General features: G+C 44.1%; 1 long non-coding RNA gene across 1 annotated transcript; it reads left to right on the top strand.

Moving 5' to 3' along the window:
* The first annotated feature begins 2946 nt into the window (after nucleotides 1–2946).
* On the top strand, nucleotides 2947–9819 carry LOC144138692 (uncharacterized). The gene is made up of 3 exons (XR_013315935.1): nucleotides 2947–3583; nucleotides 5085–5354; nucleotides 8239–9819. It is a non-coding gene; the product is annotated as an uncharacterized LOC144138692 (long non-coding RNA).
* The last annotated feature ends 795 nt before the right edge of the window (nucleotides 9820–10614 follow it).

Genomic DNA, 10614 nt, shown 5'->3' with positions numbered 1-10614 from the left:
GGCTTCGGCCTTTTTGTTGTGCGTAATGTTAGAGCCGCCCTATAGGCTAAATGCCATCAAATATTTTTCCGAATAGCTCCTGCAAAGCAACAGTTACAGCCCTTTTCCGTAACCATACTCCCTGCGTAAATGGCTACACACTAAACTTTTTAACACCCTTATAGGTGCTAAAAGGGTGCACTCAACATTTTGCACCCTTTTTGCACCTATTAAGGACTAAAACATTGCTCCGGCACCCAATCATGAGGGTGCCACATATTAAGGGGTGTAAATCTTAACATTTTTACACCCTTTAAGGTGCAAGGAGGGTGTACTGAACATTTTGCACCCTTTTTGCACCTTTCAAGCACCCAAATATTGCTCGGGCACCCCACCTCGAGGGTGCCAAAATTCAGGGGTGTAATCAACAGTTTCATAGGGTGCTACGACCGTTAAAGGGGTGCTAAAAAGTATTTCTTCTCGATTGGGGTGTTACCACGGCACCTTATCGTTAGGGTGCCTAAAAGAACGGTGTGTGAATGCAAGCATGCAAAATTGCACAAAAACAGGCTGAATGTTTAAACCGCACATTGCACTATTTCACCGCCCGTTGAGAGAATAAATATGAACTCTCCACATAGACCAGGGGAAAGGCTCGAAAATTGCTGTTCGTAAATCGAACAAAACGTGCTGAATGTTTAAATTCCACTCTGCACTAATCTACTGCTTCGAGTGTATCACAAGGTTCGTTTCGATGTCTGGGTGCACGGGAAGGAAAGGCTACAAAATGCCTCTTGTAGTCCTATAAATAAAACTTTTACGCGAGGCATCGGTGTCCTCAACGAAATCGAATTTACCTAAGAATTTGTTCCCGTATTATTATGCCCCGGGCAAAAATTCCAACAAGACTTTCTTGTTGGGCTCACAGCACGCCTGTGGGGCCAATACGAAGTTCTGTCGGCACTCTATCGTTCCAATAGCCTAGTCTTCCAACAGGGAGTTTAACCTTGATGGCGTTTGTGGGGCCAATAAGAAGCTCTGTCGGCACTCTATCGTCCCAACAGCGTAGTCTTCCAACAGGGAGTTTAACCGTGATGGCGTTTACCGGCTCGCCAACACGATAAGTCAAGGCCAACAGACGCCTCGTTCGTAATCAGCGGCGCGAGCGCGCCATCAGACAGAACCGACAGACGCCCTGAAGGTGGTTTTTAGGGCCTAAACAGCAGCGTCTATGTCTGGCATAGACGCTAGACGTCAACGTTTGTGTTCTGAATTTTCCCTTCAGTGAGTAACAGTCAGACGGACGATAACATAACTATGTGAAGATATGCTTTGGCTCATACCACGGAAAGCGCAATCGTTTGTGGCTGCAGCCTCGGTTGCTCTTCGTCCACAACAAACTGAATCGGCTGTACAGCTTTCTTCGAGGGCGTGTATGCAGGGGTTCTATCTTCCTTTTTTGCGCAGGCCGACGGGGGCGGTCGTGTAAAATCATTTTCGCTCGTCGCTGCCGTAGGGTTGCCACCTTCCTGGTTTTGGACCGGCCCGACCGGTTTTTTAAACAGCGGGCCGGTTGCCGGTCCATATCTAAAACCAGCCGTCATCAGCCGGTTTTTTGGCTTTTGTGCCGTGATTATGCCCGTTTTGGCGTTTTATAAGCGTCAATTCAACAACGAAGACGATAAATACGTGTCGACAAGCATAGGCGTGCGCACAGGGGGGGCAGGGGGGGCGGCCGCCCCCCCTAATCATCTGAAGGGGGCGCCAAATTTGCCCCATGCCTTGCCGATGTAACACATGAAAGTAAAATTTCTGTTCAGAAATATTTTGTGTGTGTTGCAATTCCATCACATTGAAATAAAAATTTTATAACCATCGCTCTTTGCACTGCGTTCGCACCGCAAGGCCTTCAGTGAGAAGAGGTCGGGAGTTGCTCTGGGGGGGGGGGGGCGCAGCGGTAAGACTTTGCCCCCCCAAATTGAGAACTCTGCGCACGCCTATGTCGACAAGCTGCGCAAAGACACGCGAGCAGAGAAAATACGCGGGCGAGCGCGCTGCCTCAGATGGAGGGGGACCTAAGGGAAGAACAAAATAACGAAATTCTACCGCCGCGGTCAGCAATTGCGGTTACTTTTCAGTGAAGCACATGCAGAGCGATTAACCAAGCTCTCAATCACTTTCAGTACAAACGTTATGTTGATTTCTCTCTAAGAAAACACTACAATAAATGGCACTGCATGTTAAAAAACATGGCGTCTTTTTTCAACACAATCCCCCCTCCCCCCCCCCCCCCCCCCCCGGAAGGCCCGTTTTTTTTTCGGGGAAAGGTTGTAACCCTACGCTGCTGTTCTGCCTACCTGCTTGCTGTACCTATTACGTCGCCGCCACCGCAAATCCCCACTTGTTACAAACTCAGAGGTTTTCGCACTGTTAGCAGTCGTTTTACACGATGGGTTTGATGCGCCTGACATGCCAGGAGTGACATCGCTTGTAGTATTAGAGCGACGTTGCTTGTCTGCAAGACGGTGCCGGTCAAACAAGCGTTATCAACGCCATAATTCTAACGGCACACTCCATTTATTTCGTGGCTGCCGTGGCTTGCGCAGAAAAGGTCGGGTTGACTGCGATAGCTTTTCTTGAGTCAAATAATGGAGCTTTGGCTCAATCGCTTACAGCGCTAGCAATGCGGCCTCGTCTGCAAGACCGGTGCGTGAGAAACAAGCGTTAGGACAGCCAGAATTTCAAAAATGCAGCATAAACTAGACCATCGTTAAAGGAGGCGATGACTAGACACAAGCAACAATATTCGTTAACAACTTACGCAAGTATAGAGTTGTTTTAGGCGCCCCTAACACCGCCCGCCGACATAGCTGTTTGTTAACGCGTCCGTTTTCTGTTTTGTAGGTCAATGGTTCGATTCCTCGTCGAACGTGTTTTTTTTTTTTTTAACGTGAGGGTTTCATTAGCTCCTTTTTTAACGACCAGGGTAAGCACCTGTTCCTTGCTTTCTATCACGCCGACATTTACCGCCCTCTTCCTAAACCCAAAGTAGCTCGTTTTCTCGCACGTTCTCTCTTGAGAAGCCCGCCGTGAAAACAAAACCAAAACAAACGTCAAACCTCTTTACAATATCAGTATATATGTCAATTACTTTATGTGTATTCACTTTTTGTGTTTAAAAACCTTAAATTTAAGTTATAAACACATTTCAGACTTTGAAAGCAGAAAGATAATTACCAACATTACAGTAGTAACACAATTTTCGTCAAACATAGAGGTGCTGCATTTGAAGTCTGGCAACTATCTCTCACTTTTGTGTGTGTTTTTTCATGGCGTTTTGTGCCGAGTGGTTGGTGGCGTGATTTAATCTGTTTTATCTATTTCAAGCTTAAATCATAGTTATAGAAGCTTTATGGGTGATGTCTACCCTTCTAACCTACGCGTGTGTTGAACATGGGGACCCCGGAAGAACGATCATCGCCGGATAAAATACTGCGCGTCAAAAGTGGATGACATTGCATCAGAACAAAGCGTGTTCGTGTGTCCGCGAGATGAAGACGACAGTGAAGGAGAATTTTACGTTGGAAACATCGTTTTTGCTCGGGTAAGTACGCATTTTTTATTATTCTGTATTTGGTTGGAACGAGTTCTGGTGTTTATGGGTCAGTAATTCGCTTGACCCCCATCTCGTTTGCTCTGAGAGCCTACGTGAGTTAGTATACTTGTTTGGCGCCCAGTCCACCGTTTCCGCAGAAGTCAGCATCAATTTACGCTGAAGCTAGACCTTGGCTACGATGCTCGCGCTATGGTACACGGCTGCTAATAATTTCACATCACGCAAGGCTCTTTAACACCGGGGCGTTTGTTTATGTGTCTCTCAAACAGTGCCTTTGCGGTTGCAGATCGCAGTCGCAATTTCGCGTGAGTGGCACAACGCTGTGATTAGTCCTCCCTCGTGAATACCCGCGGTATACCAAGAAATAACATGAACAGGAGGTTCCCTGGAAGTGCATGTGAAAACGCGTACACGTGATTCCATGGCTGGCGTCTCTCCCCCCCCTCACGAATTCCGTGCAGTGCGCTTCGCAGCTATTGCGCTCGCGAGACCGGCGACCGTACGCCTCGCGGTCTTCGGGCCGCGATATGTGTGCTGTTCTCGTGAAGCTCGACAACAGCGAAATTGCCGTACTCGCTCGCCAACGCGCCCCGACAGCGTACGCGTCGACCGGGTGCTGACGGAGTTGTGCTGGAAGAAAAGCAGGCAAGAGATGAGGGCGCACGTGGTGTAGTTAAACATGAGAATTTACAAAGTGCAAGGTGGAGAAAATAGTATGCAAGGGCCGGAAACGGTGAGAGAGTTCGGGCCGCGCGCCAGCGAGCGAGTGCGGTAATTTACGTTGCCGAGTTTCACGAGTCCGGCACGAATATGACGACGCCCGTCTGAGAGTTCATAGAGGTATAGAATTCACATACGTGCAAATTGAAGGTGAAATGCGCGCATGTGGCCTCGCAGGGAGTTAGCATAGTCTCGGGGTAGTGGGGGAGATTTCACAACGCCTACGAGGCGATTCTGTCAGAGTAGCTCTCGGGAAGTCTGGGGCTTGATATCAGAGGCATATGTATTGTTTAAATTAGTGCAGAAAATTGAGCCAATTCGCAAGTTCTCATTTTCGCAAAACCGCAGGCCATACAGAGACTAACAAGAAAGCTGTAGGCACTCACTCAACTCGATTTATATTGGAGAATTGAACGTGCAGATACAAGTCAGACATTGAAATGGAGGAGCCTCAACTATCACACACCAGTTCCGATTGAAAGCAAGGGATACAGATGAGCTGCTAGCATGCGTTCCATGCAAATTAGCTCAGTAGCTAGCTTTGCATATATCACGCATACCCCACTCACAGTACCTGCGGGTCTAATAAATACATTCTTACGGTGACCTAAATTTCACTTGGGGTGTTCCGGGAATGTTCTTATTAGTGCCTTGGAGGTTACTGTCTTTAAACGATTAAAAATCTACATGATAAAAGCATTCGTGCTTTGTGTGTGTTCTTCTTGTATTTCAACAAGTGTCAGCACACTCACAGATTATGCACCTGCAGGTGCTGCTGCTGGCTGTCCTGGGTCAGCTGCCTTCCAGTCCAGTTTCAAAGGCTTTGCCAGGGCCTCCCTTGGCCAACCGACACTGCACCTGCTGTACCCAAGTACTGCCTGGCCTTTCGTTGGTGCTCCGTACGCTTTGCCGCCAGGAATGGCCATTCATCCATCATCTGGCCGCTTGGACCACCCGTTCAGAAGTCAGCGCATTTGCTCGACACATCGGTCCAGGCACTGCTGCCATATCGGTGCACCCACCGATTATGTATTTTCAGGTTAGTTATTGCATGTTGTGGAACTTGCCATGATGTATACCTGTTAGCAGTGCTGTGGCCTCTGATTATTTGAAACATTTTCATGAAGCAGTGCTGTGCGTATGGAGCGTGTCATTGCTTAGCAGAGATATTGAAGAGAATCTGGGGCTGACGACTAAAGGGCAAGAAGAGAAATTGAACTGACTTTGAAGCAAGTATTCGTATGTAATCAAGCCAAGCAAACATTTAGGATCTTTCGATATGGTTTTAATCTTGCAATACAAACTGGTCTACTTCAGATCATACTGGTAATAATCATACTATACCGAAAAGTACATCCCGCAGTCTGTAGAATTCTGACAGCGCTTTTTTCGCAGTCTCTCATGACAAGCACTAATCTCAATGGTTGGAAGATAGTCGAGGTAGCACCAGTCTTTAAATCAGGAGACGGTACTTTACCATTAAATTTCCCTAACAAGCACCATATGCAAGGTCAGGAAACATTTCATCCACTCTCAGGTCGCTAATTATTTATAAAATCACAATATCACATTCGAGTATCACCACGGTTTTCACAAGGGTTACTTGAGAAACACAACTTTCAGGATTTGTTCACGATCTACATTGATCCATTGACACAGGCTTACAAACTGCGGTAGTTTTTCTCAATTTTTCTAAAGCATTCAATCGCATTGCACACCACAGACTACTTCTCAAACTTCACCCTAATGTCCTCACTTGAGCAAAAGATTTTCATTCTTCTCAAATGCAGTTTACTTCTAATAACTATATACTTCTTTTGCTCGTGCCACTTTGTTGTCCCCCCAGGCAGGTTGCTTGGTCTATCTTCCATGTTGCATATCCTCCCATGTAGGTCTATTTGCAGATGATGTTGTAATTTATCACACAATTTCTTTCAACTACTACCGTCAATGCTTTCAATCTGATCTTAACACAATTAACTCCTGGTGCTGCAAATGGCTAATGTCGCTTATCTCTAAAACAAAGTGCATGACTTTAACGGTGGCAAGTCTCGGATTGTAAATACTTACTTCATTAACAACAGCCTGATTACCTCTTGAGACAAAGGTGTTTTGGTAGGCCGGTAGGGGAGGAGGGATTGCATGGTGGATTTCAAAAGGTACATCGATTGGGAAAATAAGACGTGTGATTAATATTTTCATTTGCACTCCAAAACTCGCTTTATTTCATATGTTTAACCCACTGCCGTGGCTAGGGTGGTGTGCTGTGGAGGCGAATGTCGGTTAGATACCGCTTGGTGTGGCCGCTTTTCAGATGGAGGCAACACGTAAAGACGCCCGTGTTTGGAGATTTCGATGCGCACAAAAATACCCAGATGGTCAAAATTAATGCGAAGCCTTCCCCTACAGTGCTCCCCATATCCCAAGTGTAGCTTTGGCGTGTTAAACCACCGTTTTTTTTTTCATGTTTTTGGTATAGTACCAGCTGCTGTAGCAGGTGCAACTTAAAGGTAAAATTATACGTAATGTTTCCAAGAGCTAAATATAAAGGCCATATTGAAGTGCGTTTATGGGTCTATCTCATAGCAGTAGTGAAAGGTTATATACTCTGGTGCAGGTTAAGAACGCCAATGGCTCATGTGGTGTAGTCCAGTGTTTGACGGAATGCCGTGTAGGCAGGTAAAAGCATTATTGCAGTGATGAAACGTAGGTCACTGACCAAGTCAAGAAAGCCATTTAACGGTTTGTTGCTTGTTCACGGTGAGCATGTGTCGTGGAAAACGAAGCTATATATTGGGCATTACGCGGCGCAATGAGTTTGCGTAGATATGGTGCAGATTGCCATCCATTATGTTGATAATGTTGGGCGTCGTCTGAACAATGAGGGACTCGAGCAGTAATCGAGAAGATAGATTGCACTCAGTTGTCAGTAATTTTGTCTTGTTCCAGTCGACCACGTGTCCCGTCCTCTCACAGTGCTCTGCCAGTGGACTTGTTTTTGCATGGCCCTTGTTCACTTCGTTCCAGTGCTGCATTAATCTTCTGTGCAGATTCCCCGTTTCGCCAATGTACACTGATTTGCATTCAGCGCATGGAATCTAATAAACAATACCCGGAAGCTTGGAGCGTGAGAGGGGGTCTCTCACGCTGACAATGTCAGAACGCAGCTTGCTAGTGGGCACATGCACAATGTATGCACTGCGTGTCTTGAAAATGTGTGCGAGAGTTTCACCGATGTGTGGGACGTAGGTAATTGCTGCACGTTTTGATGCAGTCGTTGTCCTGAATATAATGCCTAAAGCATTATATTCAGAAAGAAGCGAAGAGGGCGACTAGCAACAATCCACATTGACATTAGCAGGCAGAAGCGTCCACAAGGCCTGTGTCAAAACGTGCTGCAATTCTCGTCCTACACATCAATCAAACTTTCGCACGCATTTTCAAGAAACACATTGTGCACATCGTGCAGGTGCCCACTAGCAAGCTATGTTCTGACATTGTCAGCGTGAAAGACCCCCTCTCACGCTTCAAGCTTCCAGGTGTTGTTTATGTTTTGAACAAAAAAAGTGCCATTTAAACGTGACACCTCCTTCCTTGCCGATTTCTGATGCCTGATTGTTCAGTTTGTGGGGATACGTTTAGCAGATTGCTCACATGTCTAACCTGTATTTGTGCTTGAGCAGTCAAATGCTGATGTTAGCAGTGAAGTAGGTGAAAATTGTAGTTTGATTGTAGTTGTGTGCAGATTACCTACATTGTGTTAATTCGTAGAAAAGCAAAATTGAGGTAACCCTGCTAACTGTTCCGCATTGCAGCATTTTATTATGCGAACGTTAAGGAGTTCAGCTGCTTGTTAAAGGTGAAATAAACAGTGGTACAAAAAGAAGAGCATCTACTAAACAGAAATATCTTCACAATCGCAGGATGCCAACGGTCCGCCTACCAACTTGTGTCCTGCATCGTTTCTGCTGGCTGGAGCGGTTCATGGAGCATTTTCCAGCTTCTCAAAGTTTGTGGTCAAGCGCTCCTCCAAGTGAAAGATGCCGCAGAGGGATCTTTTGTTTTAATGCCACAATTTCACGTGCTCAGCAGCAAATTTACTCGTAAGGCTTTTTAAATATTCATCACCCAAGAGGACATGTTACCTTCGTCTTCGGTGGAATGTGTCTGCACTCAGGTTATTTGTGACAGAAACAAGTGGACCACGTCATGAGAGTCATTGAGGCCTTGTTGATTGTGCATGCTTCTCAAATGACATTTTCATTAAGCTGAATACTTTCCACATATTACGATTTGTGAACAAATTATGGTAAAAGTCATGATTAGTTGTACTACACTGCGGGAAGGAAATGCCAACATACGTTTTAAGCACCTCTGATATTTCAGATCGTTGGCTGGTGAGCAATAAAACAAAACTGAAATTTTTTTAAAGTAAAATCAAATATTCGTTGTCACCAGTGCATGACCATAGTAAAAGCTATCTAGTCACCAAATTTAGAATTAGACACGAAATGCCAAGAAAAATAGGGAAATAAACTAGACAGCTGGCTACAATAAACCAATTCGTAAAATTCCTCAATGTCTATCAAGTGATGATTCAGGCGGGTTAGTTAAGATGTCAGTGGGTTTACACACCCAACTTGCAGGGAAGCACATGAGCTCCCAATATTAACATGTTTTTAGTGAAGACCGTCTTCCTTCATTAAGCTGCTTTGCACATTGATGCCAATCTGATAAATGTCCTGAATTTTTGTTATGATCAATCTTTGTATGGGAACCATATATTTTTATATGATGTCGCTGTGTATTTCTGAAACTGTATCTAGTAACTAATTCCAATTTGTCGTGGTCAGGTTTTTTCAACTAATTCGTAGCTTTTTTTAACAATTATGGTATATTTTGTGTGCCTAAAGGAATGCTTCATTGCATGTTTAGCCTATGTAGTGTTGAAAGCGGACATTTTGCTTCAAAGTGGAATATCGGGCTAGCAACAAGGTACTTCGCGTGCTGCTCACTTTCATTCATGCCATTATTTTTTATATGATCATTTAAAATTAAAAGCCAACCAATTTGCTGTCGTTTTAATTTTGTCACCTACTTTATACTTTCTTTTTTTTTCAACTTTGTGTAAGGATTGACTATCCATATTTTTATGATACCAAGGCGTTGGACTGGGCTAGCTGGTACATGTTTGAATGGATGAAAAACCATAGGAAAACCCAGGACACAGAAGAGAACGACGGGACAAACTTGTGCCGTCATTCTGTTTTAACTGTTTCCTGTGTTTACCACTGGTTTTTTATGCATTCAAACATTTTTTATGAGTTTGTTGAACAGTGATTAGTTTAGGTGTGTTCAAACAATTGTTGGCTGCGAAGGCTCCCTGTAGCATTTGTATAAGTGCTCTCTGCTTTTTTTTTTTGAGCCAATACCCCACCACCAGTCTTCATGAGGTGGTCTTTTGTAGAAATAAGTTGAAATAAATATTTGTTTGCATTGCTTTACATGTTTTGAAAGAATTTCTTGTTCATTCTTGTTTCATTCAACCCCGTTTCAGAATCCTGCTTAAGGCATTTCCTCTGTTATTTTTTTTCAGAACCAGGAAGGGTGCTCATCCTCGGTTCTTGCTGAAGCAGCAGTATCCATACTTCACACGTGAGCTCTGAACACACAGTAATTATGGTATGAAACATACTACCAGTATAAGCCTGCTTTGTAGACGTCATTGTAGATGTCAAAGCTCTTGACAGTGTAGTCCAATGTCTGGTGTAACGGGCAATGTCTACAACTTGTAAAAATTAATTTTGTGGCTATAATGTTTGTGATTATTTTAAAATGCACGTCAACTACTATTTAGAATCGCTGTCTAAATTGGCAGCCATTTTCCTGGTGGATACAGAAAGTGAAAAAGCGCATGTGTAGAGATTTCAGTGCACCTTAAATGTCCCAAATTTGCTAAAGCTAATCCAAAGCCCTCCTTGTGGTGCACTTCATATCCCATGTACAGTTTTGCGTAAAAACAGCTAAAAATTTATGATCAATTTAAACTTATTTTAATGTTTTTAAATGCAAATATTCTCAGTTTAAGCTGCCATATTTAGAGTAAAATATTTTGTAACAATTATATAGCTACCAAAGGTTTACAGAAAAGCTTTTTGCTTTTGGTTGTGCACCTTCTTATCAAAAGAAAAATGTTGTTAAGAAAGGCAGAAGAAACCCAACTATGGAAATTAGCAAACCCTAAAGCTGCGGATAGAATGAATGTTTTGTAGAGAATCTTTTGCTGATTTCAGTTCTAG

Source organism: Haemaphysalis longicornis, unplaced genomic scaffold (genome assembly GCF_048455015.1).
Source record: "Haemaphysalis longicornis isolate Haplotype H1 unplaced genomic scaffold, Haemaphysalis longicornis Haplotype H1 scaffold_5, whole genome shotgun sequence".
Lineage (NCBI taxonomy): Eukaryota > Metazoa > Arthropoda > Arachnida > Ixodida > Ixodidae > Haemaphysalis > Haemaphysalis longicornis.
This window is presented reverse-complemented; position numbering and strand designations above follow the sequence as displayed.